This window comes from Ochotona curzoniae, unplaced genomic scaffold (genome assembly GCF_017591425.1).
Source record: "Ochotona curzoniae isolate NIBS_2020 unplaced genomic scaffold, NIBS_Ocur_1.0 scaffold_1037, whole genome shotgun sequence".
Taxonomy (NCBI): Eukaryota; Metazoa; Chordata; class Mammalia; order Lagomorpha; family Ochotonidae; genus Ochotona; species Ochotona curzoniae.
This window is the reverse complement of record NW_024467083.1, coordinates 4928104-4941764: the sequence shown is the minus strand read 5'-3', so window position 1 is coordinate 4941764 and position 13661 is coordinate 4928104. Positions and strand designations below refer to the sequence as shown.

Below are 13661 nucleotides of genomic sequence, written 5' to 3'. Positions count from 1 at the left end.
AGACCTATTGAAGTGGCTTATGCTAGTATGTGATGGGGTCATCTTGTATTCTTTAAAAAAAATCTGTACATATTTGAAAGCTAAGGTTACACACATAGAGCAAGCGAGAGAAAGTATGTTTCATCTGTTGGGTCACTCCTCTGATGACTGGAGCTGCTAGGATTTGGCCTAGGCCAAAGCCAGAAGCCAGGAGCCAGGAGTGTCGTCCAGGTCTCCCAGGTGGGTGCTCAGCCCCAAGCACTTGAGTCATCCTTGGCTGCTTTCCCAGGAGCATTAGCTGGATCAGAAGTGGATCAGTTGGATCTCGAACTGGCACCCAGATGGAGATGTGGGCATTGTAGTTGGTAGTGGTTTTGCCTACTGCACGACACAGCCAGTGCTTTCCATCGGCACTTTCGAAGTCACTCCCTCTGTTGTGTGAAAAGATTAGAGAGGGGCCCTAAGGGGATATGGGTAACCAATCAGATCACGCTAGTAGACTCTCCACTTCTATTCTGCAGGCAAAGGTAGCTCTGAGCAAGCTGGGGATGGATGAGACACAAACCATCAGGTTCAGGAACATCTGGCAGGTACACACTGAGCATGGGAGGGGCAGGAAGTGGCTCAGTTTTCTCAAGGATGGGTTTGGTTGGGAAGAAACTGTTCACTGAAGCTGACCTTGAATCTTGGCATGACCTGATGAGTTTGACATTTGCAAACTTCTCCAATGGGTGGGAGACACACTTTTACTTCCTACTTTTTGGTATTTCCAAAACTTGTTGAAACAAAAAAATCGGGGAGTTTTTCTGAAATAAGAGGGCGTTACAGCAAACCTCTTTCTGGATCTGTCTCAGATTTAAATTAGAAGATAACTGAAGACACCTAGTTTCAAGTAAATCTTGGAGTGGAGAGAAATGCATAGCAGGTTTATCACTTTTCTGGCCTCTTTGCGTGGGACTGGACTGAACTGAACACCACTTCTACCTCGAACTCTGTCCTTTGCTTCTAAGAACTTCTTGGTCGGTGTTGGCCGACTGCCCGGCTGGACTTCACATGTCGATGCCCACGTCTGGCCCCCTGCGGGACTAAGGCCCCAGTGACTGAGTCACGGGCGGCTGACGCTTTACCTTCCCCAAGGCCATTTGCACTTTGATTCGTGTTTTCCAGGGTGACCTAAGGCCATCTCTCAGGGGCGCCCTCGGGGAGGCTTTTCCACGCCTGCGCCCCTGCAGCCTCGTGCCCCGGAGCCCCCAGAAGCCGGGCGCGTGGGCCCGAGGCTCCGCAGCCTGGGGTGCGGGGTCGCTCCGGGCTCGCGAGGAAGGGGGGTGTGTGTCTTCCGGGGCTCTCGCATGGAAGGGGCGGTCCGAGCGACGGGACAAGTCAGCAATTTGTCGGGGCCGAGGGCTGGGGCTTTGAAGGAGAGGAGGAGAGAGCCATTTCCCCGCCCCCGCCCCAGTCGGCCCAATCCCTTCGGCTTCTGCTTTTATTTATTTATTTATTTTTTTTCTTTGGGTCAGCTTCGCCGGCCCCTAACCTGCTCGAACCCATTATGCGGTAGAGGCGGCTGGGTCTCTTTAAGGCCCTGCCGCGCCTGCGCCTTGGGCTTTCCTGACGGCGGCCGGGCCGGACCCAGGGGAAACCGGCGGACGGCGGGCACCGGAGGGGGCTCCGGCGGTGGTGGCCGAGGCAGCGGCTCCCCGAGGACCGGCTGAGGATCGGGGAGGCGCCCCCAAGCCCCCGAGCCCGCGCGCTGCGCCCCGAGGACGCGGGAGAGGACGGCCCGCGGGAGCCCGGAGCGGGGCCGAGGCGCTGAGACGCGGCGGCGCGGCTGCCGGCTGCATGGGAAGTTAATGTTTACAGCGAAGTCCACCCAGCGTTTCCAAGGTGAGGGGCGCTGCGCCAAGGCCAGGGGCGGCCGGCGAGTCCCGGGGGCCGCGGGGCGCGCGGCTGGGCCGCCCCCGAAGTTGCCGAGCGGGCGCGCCCGGCCCCGGCGGGGCCTAAGTTCCCTGCGGTCGCTCGCTCCGTCAGCAGCTGCCGCCTGGCGACCCTGCTGCTGCGGGCGCGGGGAGGAAACTCGCCGGCGAGAGTGCCTGCCTGGTTGGAGGGACCGGGGCAGCTTGGTGGGGACGGGATGTGTGTGTGTGGGGTGGAGTGGGCGGTGGGGACGCATACACACTTCCCCGCGAGTCCTGGGGGGAACCGACCCCTCACCCCCGCCCTCGAGGCCACAGGTCAGTTCCCTCTGGGAGGACCGGGGGAGGACAAGACCACCTGCAGGTGGTCCCTCGCTTGCAGAGTTGGCCTCGGGGATGCCGGCTTGGCCTTGTCTCCGGGCAGGTGATGGACAACAGGGTGTGCCAGGTGACTCCTGAGGATGCGCTCGGGGGAGCGTTTGTAGCCATCACTGAATCACCTTATGACTTAGCGGGGCAAGCCTCAAATTAACCACAGGATTTCCGGTAGGTCGGATTTGTGGTGCCCGTGTTTGCCTTTACAGTTACTGTGATTTTATTTTCAATCTTTTATTCTTTTGGGCGTCCTAGATCACCTGAGTCGGTATCCTTAAAGCGTAGAGTTAACCAGAACTTTTGGACTGTCTCCCTCTTTCCTCCGATCTGCCCGCGCTGTCAGGGTTGGTTTCAGCAGGCACCAGTATTTCTTGCAAACGTATTTTTTTCTTTCGGTGGCCGTGTGGGATAATCACCTCCTTTCTTTGCTGAGAGAATGAATTCCAGTGCTTCATGAAGTCGGAGGAAAATGATCTCTCTTGGCAGTCTTTATTTTTGTTTCTTGGCTGGTATTATGTCAGTAGCTTTCCTTTTGCTCTGGAATTTTTGTTAGTAAAATTTCATCATTGTCCCAGAAACTCTTTCTTGTTCCAAAAAATGCTAACCTTGAGATCGCTGGGAACTTTGTGTCAAAGAAACATTAGAAAACTACAATCAGTAGAAAAAGTTTACAAGGCTAAGGGTGCAGGGAATGAGTTTTTACAAAGTGAACCCCCAACAGTTCGAAACGTAGAACGTTCTAAATGGGGTTTACCCGGGAGAGGAGTAGTTGGCTTTTGAGGTTTGTGGATGTGAAAGCTTTAGGATTGGATGTTGTTGAACAGTTTCTCAGTAATGCTGTCCCAGGGATCCCCCCACCCTACCCCACCCCCGTGCTGATGGTGCCTGTTGCTTTGGAAGATGGCTGGTCTTCTGGTAGAGAAGGGATTTACAACAACATGGTTTTATTTTGCGTTTTGCTGGGGATTGAGGTTGAGTGTTTTTTTAATCGACCTTTCCTGTGCCCTCTTGTGACTTTTTGCCTGGTTCTCGTTGGTATGTTTCTTTCTGAGTGAATTTATAATTCTTCATTCTGGATAGTCTCTTCTGGTTTCTAGAGTGGATTTACATCTTTTCACTGTTATGTTTTTTGATAAATGCAAATTCTTAACTTTAAAGAAATATATTTTGCAAGTCTTTTTATTTATGGCAGCTGCGTTTTTTTTTTTTTTTAATGGGAAGGCAAAATTACAGAGAGAAGGAGAGACAGAAAAATCTTTCACTCTCTGGTTCACTCCCCAAGTGGTGACTGCTACTGCCAGAGCTGAGCTGATCTGAAGTCAGGAGCCAGGAGCTTCTTCCAGATCTCCCATGTGGGTGCAGGGTCCCAAGGCTTTGGGCCATGCTGCACTGTTTTCCCAGGTGCAAGTAGGGAGTTAGATGAAAAGTAAAGCAGCTGGGACAGGAACCAGTGCCCAGGTGGGATGCTAGTGCTTGCAAGGGGAGGATTAGTCAGTTGAGTCAGTGTACCAGCCCCAGGTCTGCCACCTTTTGAGTGGCGTTAAGAAATTTGTTCTGGCCTAAGAAGATAAAGAGATCTTTCTGTGTGGCCTTGTAGAAATATTATTTCACTTTTTGCATTTAAGGCATGCAATTTACATTTAAGTCTAGATAGATTGTAGGCATTATCTTTGGCCACTTAAAAGGCTAAACTGCAGTCCCTGCGTGGTGACGTAGCGGCTGAAGTCCTCACCTTGCACACGCTGCGATCACATATGGGCTTCAGTTCTAATCCTGGCAGCCCTACTTCCCATTGAGCTCCCTGCTTGTGGCCTGGGAAAGCAGTCAAGGACAGTTCAAAGCCTTGGGACCCTACACCTGCGTGGGAGACCTAGAAGATGATCCAGGCTCCTGACTTTAGATCGGCACAGCTCCGGCAGTAGCAGTCACTTGGGGAGTGGATCAGCGGACAGAAGATCTTCCTCTCTGTCTCTCCTCCTCTCTGTATATCTGCCTTTCCAATAAAAATAAAATAAATCTGGCCCGGCGGTGTGGCCTAGTGGCTAAAGTCCTCGCCTTGAATGCACCGGGATCCCATATGGTTGCCGGTTCTAATCCCGGCAGCACCACTACCCATCCAGCTCCCTGCTTGTGGCCTGGGAAAGCAGTCGAGGATGGCTCAAAGCTTTGGGACCCTGCACCCTTGTGGGAGACCCGGAAGAAGTTCCTGGATCCTGGCTTTGGATCGGTGCAGCACTGGCCATTGCGCTCACCTGGGAAGTGAATCATTGGACGGAAGATCTTCCTCTCTGTCTCTCCTCCTCTCTGTATATCTGACTCTCCAATAAATAAATAAATCTTTAAAAAAAAATAAATCTTTAAAAAAAGGGCTAAACTGCAAGAGTACTCAGGATGTGGATATCTGTTTGACCCAACACCATTTTTATTATTAAAATAATTTTTTGTGGTTTACTTTCATTGTATTTGAACGAGAAAGAGCTTTCTGCTCCTTCATTCCCAGAATGCCCCCCCAAAACCAGGACTTGGTTGGATGAGCACCAGGAGCCTGGGACTCCATCTGGGTCTCTCACTGGGGTGGCAAGTACTTGAGCTGCATCTGGTTGATCATTAGCAGGAAGGTGCGATGGAAACAGAATAACTGGGGCTCAGCTCAGGCACACTAATACAGGTGGCTGGCCAAATCTCTGCCTTCCCCCTCCCCTCCCCCAGGAACTGCATCTGTAATATCATCCTTGCCCTTCTCATGGTGACGTCTTGCTTAAGTCGGATGAGTAAGTATGGGTCTGTCTGAAAGCTCTGATTTGCTTTTGATTTTCCTTGTGCTGATATCACCGTATTGATATAACTTTATAATAATCCTTAATATGTGACTTTGTCCCATTTGACGGTCTTGCCTGTTCTTGGCTCTCCACATAGCCCTATGCATTTCAGAATCTGCTCGTCAGTTTTTAAAACATATTGGAATTGGAATTGAATATATGTATGTATTTGGGAGGAATTGACACCTTAGCAGTGTTAAGTCTTTTCAATTTGTAAGTATCAAATAACTCTTAACTTTGAAAAAAATCTTTTAAAATTTCTATAGGTATGTCTTATAATTTTGTGTATACAAATTTTTTCTTTAAATATTTGATACTTTTTGTGTGATTACAAATGATAATTTTAAAACATTTGTGTCCAGCACACAAAAGTACAGTTGAGTTTTTTTTTTTGGTGTGCTATGGGATAGTTTAAAAATTTTTTTTAAATTGGAAAGTCAGATATATAGAGAGGAGGAGAGACAGAAAGATCTTCCCTCTGATGATTCACTCCCCAAGTGAGCGCAGCGGCCGGTCCAAAGCCAGGATCCAGGAACTTCTTCTGGGCCTCTCACAAGGGTGCAGGGTCCCAAAGCTTTGAGCCGTCCTCGACTGCTTTCCCAGGCCATAAGCAGGGAGCTGGATGGGAAGTGGTGCTGCCGGGATTAGAACCGGCAATCATATGGGATCCCGGTGCATTCAAGGCGAGGACTTTAGCCACTAGGCCACGCTGCCGGGCCCTATGGGATAGTTTTAAATTAATTCTAGGTATGGTGTCTTTAATCAACTCTAGATTTTTATGCTTTATTCATGACTTAGTATTAATTATACTTTGTATGCTCTATGAGTCCAACTAAGTTTTATGTGGCATCTGTTTTTGCACATGTATGTGCTATGTCAAGTCTGAGAGGGGATTCATGTCTCAGTGCAGTGAGGTTTGGTATATTGATAGTCCAGGGATACAAAACTGAGTCGCAGGCTGCTCCTGCCCTCAGGTTGCTTAGAGCCTGTGGCTGTAGCAGAAATTTAAGACCATTGTTCTTCACTAAGATACTACTACAGATGCAGAAAGGGCATCTAAATCAGACTGGGAGGAGAGGTGTGGGGTAAGGTGGTTCCTTTTTATTCTTTTTAAAAAAGATTTATTTATTTTTATTGGAAAGGCACATATACAGAGAGGAGGTGAGAAAAAGAGGAATATCTTCAAACTGGGACTGCTGGGATTAGAACCGGTGTCCATATGGGGTCTCAGCACGTTCAAGGCAAGAACTTTAGCCACTATGCTATTGCGCCTGGCCCGGTAGTTCCTTTGTAGCTGCAGTTTCACTTCTTAACAGTTTTCAGTTGCGTGTGCTCAAGTACCATCTGAAAACATTGCCTGGAAAATCCCAGAAAGAAACAATTAATAGATTTTGCATTGTGTGCCATTTGGAGTAGCATGGTGAAATCTCACTGTCCTGGCTGGGAAGTGAATGGTCCCTTTGTCTAGTGTCTCTGTGCTGTATACACTCCTGTTAGCCAGGAATCACTTGCAGCACCCATCTCGGGTCATCAGAGTGACTGTCTTGGTATTGCAGGCCTCGTGTTCAGTTAGCTCTTAGTTGGCTGAACAGTGGCCCCAAGGGACAAGGGTAGTGTTGCGCAGAGTTTGGATTTGCCAGTGAGAAGCTGTGAAGCACTTTCTTGAAGTGAAAAGGTGAAAGTTCTTGAGTTAAAAAGGAAAGAAATGGATACTGAACTTCCTAAGGTATGTGGTAAGGACCACTTTTCTGTCTGTAAAATTGTTAAGCGAAGAGAACTTGGCGCTGGGTTTGCTCTAGCCAGGCAAACTCCTGAAGTGATGGTCCTGGGGTGTGGCAGGTTCTCAGTTCAAATGGAGAAGATATTGTATGAGCTTTCAGACTTGCTCTTGGGGTCTCAGCAGGTTGCCCCCTCCCAAGGAAAGCAGGGGCTCTGCTGTGAGATTTGAGCAAAGGAGCCCGGCTGTGGGCCAGTGCTACTGTTGGCTCACCATGCTCATGCTTTATCCTTGGCCATTCTCTCCACCCTCACTATGTTCTCTTTGAGTCTGGTGTCTTTACTTTCCAGGGTTTCCAGAGGGAAAAAATGTTTGAGAAGCTAAGGTGGTGTTGTAAAAGGGAACCCAGACCTGCTACGGAGTTTAAGCCCCTCTTCTCTGGAATCGTACCTTCCCGTTGCCTACTGCGGTGCTGAGCCTCTCCAGGTTTTGATGAATGGGCCCTTGCCCCTTCTGCAGGCTGGTTCTACTGCCTCTCCGTGGTCCTTTTTTCCTGTTTCATAGATACCATGTCTTTTCTTACCTGAGAATGTGCTGTCAAGCCTTCTTTTCCTCCCTGTTAACTTGTGTCCCATTTGGTATAGTCCCAGTGGTAGATGCTCCTCCCAGATCCAATAATCCTTGGTTGGCTGTTCATGATGGAGAGTTGCTAACTAAAAGCTGATTGGAAGCCCTGAGATTGTAAGTAGGGCTTTTTAATTTTTCTGGCTTTACCCTGTAATCTCACCTGAAGCAATGGTTCTCAACTTTGGCTGCACGTGAAGGTCACATGGAGAGCTTTATATATATATATATTAAAAAAATAACCTAGATCCAGTAAGTCAGCAATCTGTAGAGGTAAGGTCCAGAAAGTAGTGTTTTTGAAAACTCTCAATGTGACTACGTATAAGTTGAATGCAGTTTAGGTTTACCGCTTGGTAATTTTTGCTGGGTAGCCAGTGCAAGGGGCAGAGCATGGTGAGGGTCCCGGGAAGAACTTCACATTCTTGCCTTTTATGTCCCCATGGCTTGCCTTGGGTGGCCACTATTCTGATTTCCATCTCCATAGGTTAACATTTTTCTTTTAAAGTTTTATTGATTTGAAAGACAGAGCGAGAGTGAGAGTGAGTAAGAATTTTATGTACTGGTTCTTCTCCAGTCTGGTCTGGACTTGGCTGAAGCCAGGAACAGCATCTGGATCTCTCACTTGTGTGCAGAGTTCCCAGATGGGGGCTGTCTTCCATTGCTTTCCCAGGCCACCAGCAGGATGCTGGATCGAGAGTGGAGCACCTAGGACCTGAATTCATTGCCCATGTGGGATGCTGACACTGAGGTGGGCAGCTCAGCTTGCTTTGCTGCAACACCAGCCCCCAGCATGCTTATTATTATTATTTAAAGATTTATTTATTTTTATTGGAAAGGCAGATATACAGAGAGGAGGAGAGACAGAGAGGAAGATCTTCCGTCCGATGGTTCACTCCCTAAGTGAACGCAATGGCTGGAACTGAGCCAATCTAAAACCAGGAGCCAGGAGCTAGGAGCTCTTCCGGGTCTCCCACGCGGGTGCAGGGTCCCAAGGCTTTGGGCCATCCTCAACTGCTCTCCCAGGCCACAAGCAGAGAGCTGGATGGGAAGCAAGGCTGCCAGGATTAGAACGTGCGGCCTTATGGGATACTGGCACATGCAAGGTGAGGACTTTAACTACTGCGCTATTGCGCCAGGCCCTATTATTATTTTTTTAAAGCTGCCCAGATGATTGTAGTATGTGGGCAAAGCTGAAAGTGGTGGCCTGGATGGACTCACGAAACTGTCTCCAGTATCTTGTCTCTCCTTTGGGCCTCATTGTTTTCCCGCAGTGTTTTCCAGTTTTCCCCTTGGCAGGTGGAGGTCTAGTTGGCAGTAATTTTGGTCTTTTAGGTGATGAGGTCTCGGTAATGAGGTATAGAACATTTAGCCTGGAGGATGAGATGTTTTCTCTTGGTTAGCAACCTACAGGTGTGTTTTCCATCATGCATGACTTATCTTGCTGTGACAGTAAATCCCCAGTGAAGGGCTGTGTTGAGAGTGGAACTCCCCAGCAGCTCCCTGGCGATCCAGATTGCCAACCTGCCAGCTTCCCCTGGTTTGTCCTTATTGTAGTTGCTTCTCCCTTCTTTGTTCTGGCAGTCTCGGAGCTTTTTGAGGATTCTGTGGTTTAAAGCGGGTTTGTTTTCAGTCGCCAGAGTTAGTAGCTTAGAATTTATCCAAGTTAGGCTGTGTCAGTAATCTAACTTCTCTCCAGCTTCCAAATTTGTATTGCTGTTGTCTCTTTTTCCATTCTTTATGTGCTTATGACTTATTCCTAAAAATAGGATGAAAGAACCATGACAAATCTTTCTTTCTTCTTATTTTAGCAAAGGTTTGGGAAAAAGCAAAATTAGATGTGTTTGTGTGTGTGTTCGATCTGTGGTGTTACCCTGGAAGTCTACTTTCCATTTTGTAAAAAAGGTGTTGCCATTTGCCCCCACTTTTTCTGGGGTTGCACCTTTGAAGTTTCTGTGTGTCTAAATAGAGTGTTGGGAGAGAGGGCCTAAATATTGGGTCAAGTGTCTCTTTAGAAGTCCCCAAATTCTCTGTAGAAGTATTCATTGTTTGGGAATCTTGTTATCTCAAGAATGGAAAGGATTACAAAGATAGACTCCAGTCTGCTGAACAATCTGATGCTTCTGTAAAGCCACTGACACACCTAAAATCAAGGCAATTCAGTTAAAATTTTTATTTATTTATTTATTTTTTTTATGCTACAGTTTTATAGGCTCAGGAATAGGAGGAAACTCATGATCGGAGGAAGTGAATGACAGAAAAAATGGATCAGGCTGTGGATCTGTGTAGGGGGTCTGGAACTGCCTACTTGTGTTAAATGAGTAAATAACAGTTTTGCATGTTTTCAGTGTAGAATGTCATTTTGTAGATAGAACCTGTTGACTGTAGCTTCCTAAGTTACCTCTGAAAGAGTTTTCCGTTATTGCAACTTGCCTTGTATGTTTATCTGTTGAGTTTCTGCTTATCACTGTATCTGTGTTTCCAGACGACTTTCCCTGCCCACACTGTGTGCAGTTCTTTCTTCTAAGTGGCCAAAGATAATGTGGGGTTGGTACTTGTTAATTGTCCTTTGTGCTCGTCTAGCCATTACAGCTGTACTCTGAAGAGTGTTCCCGAAGGCCCCAGTTGGCGGGACTGGCTCTGTTGTGAGTTTCGATTGTTGCTTTTGCTGTTCACTGTCCTGAGTTCATTACTAGGGCTCTCTCCATTAGAGAGCTGCCAATCCTGCTGTTCTTGGAAGGGAACTTACCCAGAGATAGGAAGGGAGCTGACTTTATGACGGAGCATTGTCTGTCTGTTGTTTTAATTTGTTCTTAGGAAAGTGTAAGTACTGATGTAGTACTGAGGAAGGGAATTCTGTCATTTTTTGCATGCCTTCATTGGCCTTGCATGAATCTTCAGTTAGGTCAAAAATTAATTCATTGTTTTTATAAATTATACTCATAAGGTTATTGAAACAGTGTTAGCATACATTGGATAAAATTGTAGTTTTAAGAAATAATTATGTAATATATTTGAATAGAATACATGAGAAAGAAGAAAAAGGTAATATTTTCAGGTATCCCAGCTATCAGTGTAGTTAAGCAATCTGATGGTGAGAAGATAGACCCTGAAGTAAGTTGAGAGTGAATTATAGGGAATAAACCCTTGGAAAAGATGAATGTTTCTTTGGAATGCATGAAGGAGCTTTGGAGAGATGTGGAAAAGCATTTGTTCTGCTGGAGGAGCAAGGTTATACTCCAAGAGGCAGTCACACAGGGCATGTCTGTGTGTAACATGGAAGATTAGAAGACGTGGTGCATAACCTGTCAGCGTCAGCGACTACACACTTAGCATCCACTGTGTGGCCAGCAGAGTGATGGGTATTGAGATTATGGTGATTTGTATTCCAGGTAGGCAAAGTCCTTGTTTAGAATTTGCAAACCAAGGGAAGACACATCTGATATATTCTTGTTTCTGAGGTGACAATTAAAAAAAAATTTGTGTTTTGAGCCCGGCACAATGGCTAAATGCTAAATCCTCACCTTGCAAGTGCCGGGATCCCATGTGAGCACCAGTTTGTGTCTCTCTGCTCCATTTCCCATTCAGCTTGTTTTAAGTAAAACTGTGGAAAAAAAGAAATGCCATCTATCTTACCTGCAACAGCATATTTCAGGATCAGATTTGACTTGAGCACCAAAAATATGCTTGGAATCTAGAACTGTAGGGCCTGGCGTGATGGCGCAGTGGTTAAGGTCCTCACCAAGCACGCACCCGGATACCATATGGGTGCCGGTTCTAATCCCGGCGGCCCCACTTTCCATCCAGCTCCCTGCCTGTAGCCCAGGAAAGCAGTCGAGGACGGCCCAAAGCTTTGGAACCCTGCACCCGCATGGGAGACCTGGAAGAGCTCCTGGCTTCAGATTGGCTCAGCTGTTGCTGCCACCTGGGGAGTGAATCATTGGACGGAAGATCTTCCTCTCTGTCTCTCCTCTCTGTATATCTGCGTTTCCAATAAAAATAAAATAAATCTTAAAAAAAAAAAAAGAAATCTAGAACTGTAGTTTAAGAGACTGATTGAACATGCTCTGTATATACACGCTGTGTGCCGGGGACAGCATGATGGCTTAATGTGCTAATCCTCCCCTTGCAGGTGCTGTATCCCATAAGGGTGTAGTTTATTTGCTGGCTGCTCTGCTTCCCATCCAGCTGCCTGCTTGTGGCCTGGGAAAATAGAGGAGGATGCCCCAAAGCTGTGGGACCCTGCACTCGTGTGGGAGACCTGGAGGAAACTCCTGGCTCCTGATTTTGGTTCGACTCAGCTCCGGCCATTGTAGCCATTTAAGGAGTGAACCAGTGGATGAGAAGATCTTTTTTTCCTCTCTCTCTTCCTAAATCTTATCTGCGTTTCCAATAAAAATATTGAAAAAATATTTTTAAAAACCCCTTTTGTTTTAAAGATTGATTGATTTTACTTACAAGTCGAAGTTAGAGAAAGAGGCAAAGATAGAAATCCTCCATCTGCTGAATCATGTCCCAGATATTGTGATGGCTGGAGCTGAGCTGATCCAAAGCAGGAGCTTCTTTTGGGTCTCTCATGCAGGTGCAGGGTCCCAAGGCTTTGGGCCGTCCTTGACTGCTTTCCCAGGCCACAAGCAGGGAGCTGGATGGGTAGTGGTGCTGCCAGGACTCGAATCAGTGCTCATATGAGATCTGTTACTGCAGGTGGAGAACTAGCCTGACTGCAGTGACCCCATTTGTTTTAAATCTTAATATCTTCTTAAAAATTTTGAGCTAAAAATATATGTGGTGAAACTCATAGTTCTTGACTATACAGTTGAATGGGTTTGGATAAATGTGTCAGCGGTTCCTTTAGTTAACTCCCAGTTGTGATTTCCTTTATCATGGATTACTTTTTCTTGTGGTTGAGCATCATGTAAATACAATTGTACTATCTGTATTCCTTTTTGTCTGGCTTTTTTTGGTCAATATGGTTTTGAGATTCATTCATGTTATTGCATATTGGTAGTTCCTTCTCAAAGTCATCCATTTATTGATTTATGAGAGAGAGCGATTGATGTTCCGTCTCCATCTGCTGGTTTACTCCTCAAATGGCTGCAGCTGGGAAAGCTGCATCCAGGAGCCTAGAATTCCATCTGGAGCTCTCACGTGGTTGGGAGGAGCCTAATAGCTTGAGGCGTCATGTGCTGCTGGATTGGACGCAGTGAGCAGAGGCTCCAGCCTGCACTCTGCTGTGTCCCATATCGCTGGCGTCTCACATGGCAGTTTAACCTGCTGTGTCTCTACCTGGTCCCCTAGTTTGTTCATTTCGGTTCATGTATACCAATTCATTGTGTGAATATACTGCAGTTGATTTATCCATTCTCTCATTTCGCTGTTATGAGTAAAGCTGGCGTGAACATTTGACTGTGAAACATTTTGTAGGTAAATGTTTAATTTGTTCTGGATAAGTGGTGGAATTACTGGGTCATGGGACAGAGGTATGTTTAACCAGAGAAGATGTTGACGAAGAGTTTTTCCAAGTGGTTACAGGCAGCAGTTTGTGAGAGGTCTAGTTGAGTGACACATTGGAACTGAGTTTCACAAAGATTATTCTAGTACAGGGAAATACAAGGCTTGAGAAAAAAAATACTAAACGAATACATTTGAAAACCAAAGCTTATGGATTCTATAACAAATAGAGTATGGAATCCTATAGACTGGAATGGGGTTAAGAATAAGGCAAGGACCAAATGACCCCCATATGTATGTTGCATGCTGTCGGATGACTTGGAGGAGAGAGTAAATTTTATTTTGTCTGTGAGGATAAAAGGAAATGGGCAGATGGCCTCCTCTGCATCTCCCAGGCGGGTGCAGGGTCCCAGGCCACAAGCGGGGAGCTGGACAGGAAACATGGCTGCTGGTATATGAATTTGCACCCATATGGGATCCTGAAGGGTTCAAGGTAAGGGCTTTAGCAGCTAGGCTACTGCACTGCCCTGCCACTCTTGTGGGGACCTGGTCTGCTGACCCAGCCAAAGTTTTTATGGGTATTTGTGGCGTTACCAGTGGGTTGTGGTTGGTGTCTGTCTGTGTCCCGCCTTTCTAAGAACTGAGCTGATGGTGAGAAGTCTACGTAGGAGTGAAAGAGTAACCAGTGCATTGAAAGAAGCCTTGGGAAGAGATTTCACAGGAGTTGAATGGATAGGAAACTCTGAGGAGCAGGTGCAGTAGTTCTCCTTGCCATTCTGTCCTTCA

The 13661-nt window shown here is 46.9% G+C and overlaps 1 protein-coding gene across 1 annotated transcript in view; it reads left to right on the top strand.

The window, feature by feature from the left end:
* The first annotated feature begins 1523 nt into the window (after positions 1–1523).
* The window catches only part of EVI5 (ecotropic viral integration site 5), a 169616-nt gene continuing 157478 nt past the window's right edge, over positions 1524–13661 (top strand). The window contains exon 1 of the mRNA XM_040999074.1: positions 1524–1863. The gene's annotated coding sequence lies outside the window, so the exon portion shown is untranslated. The remainder of the gene's footprint in view (positions 1864–13661) is intronic.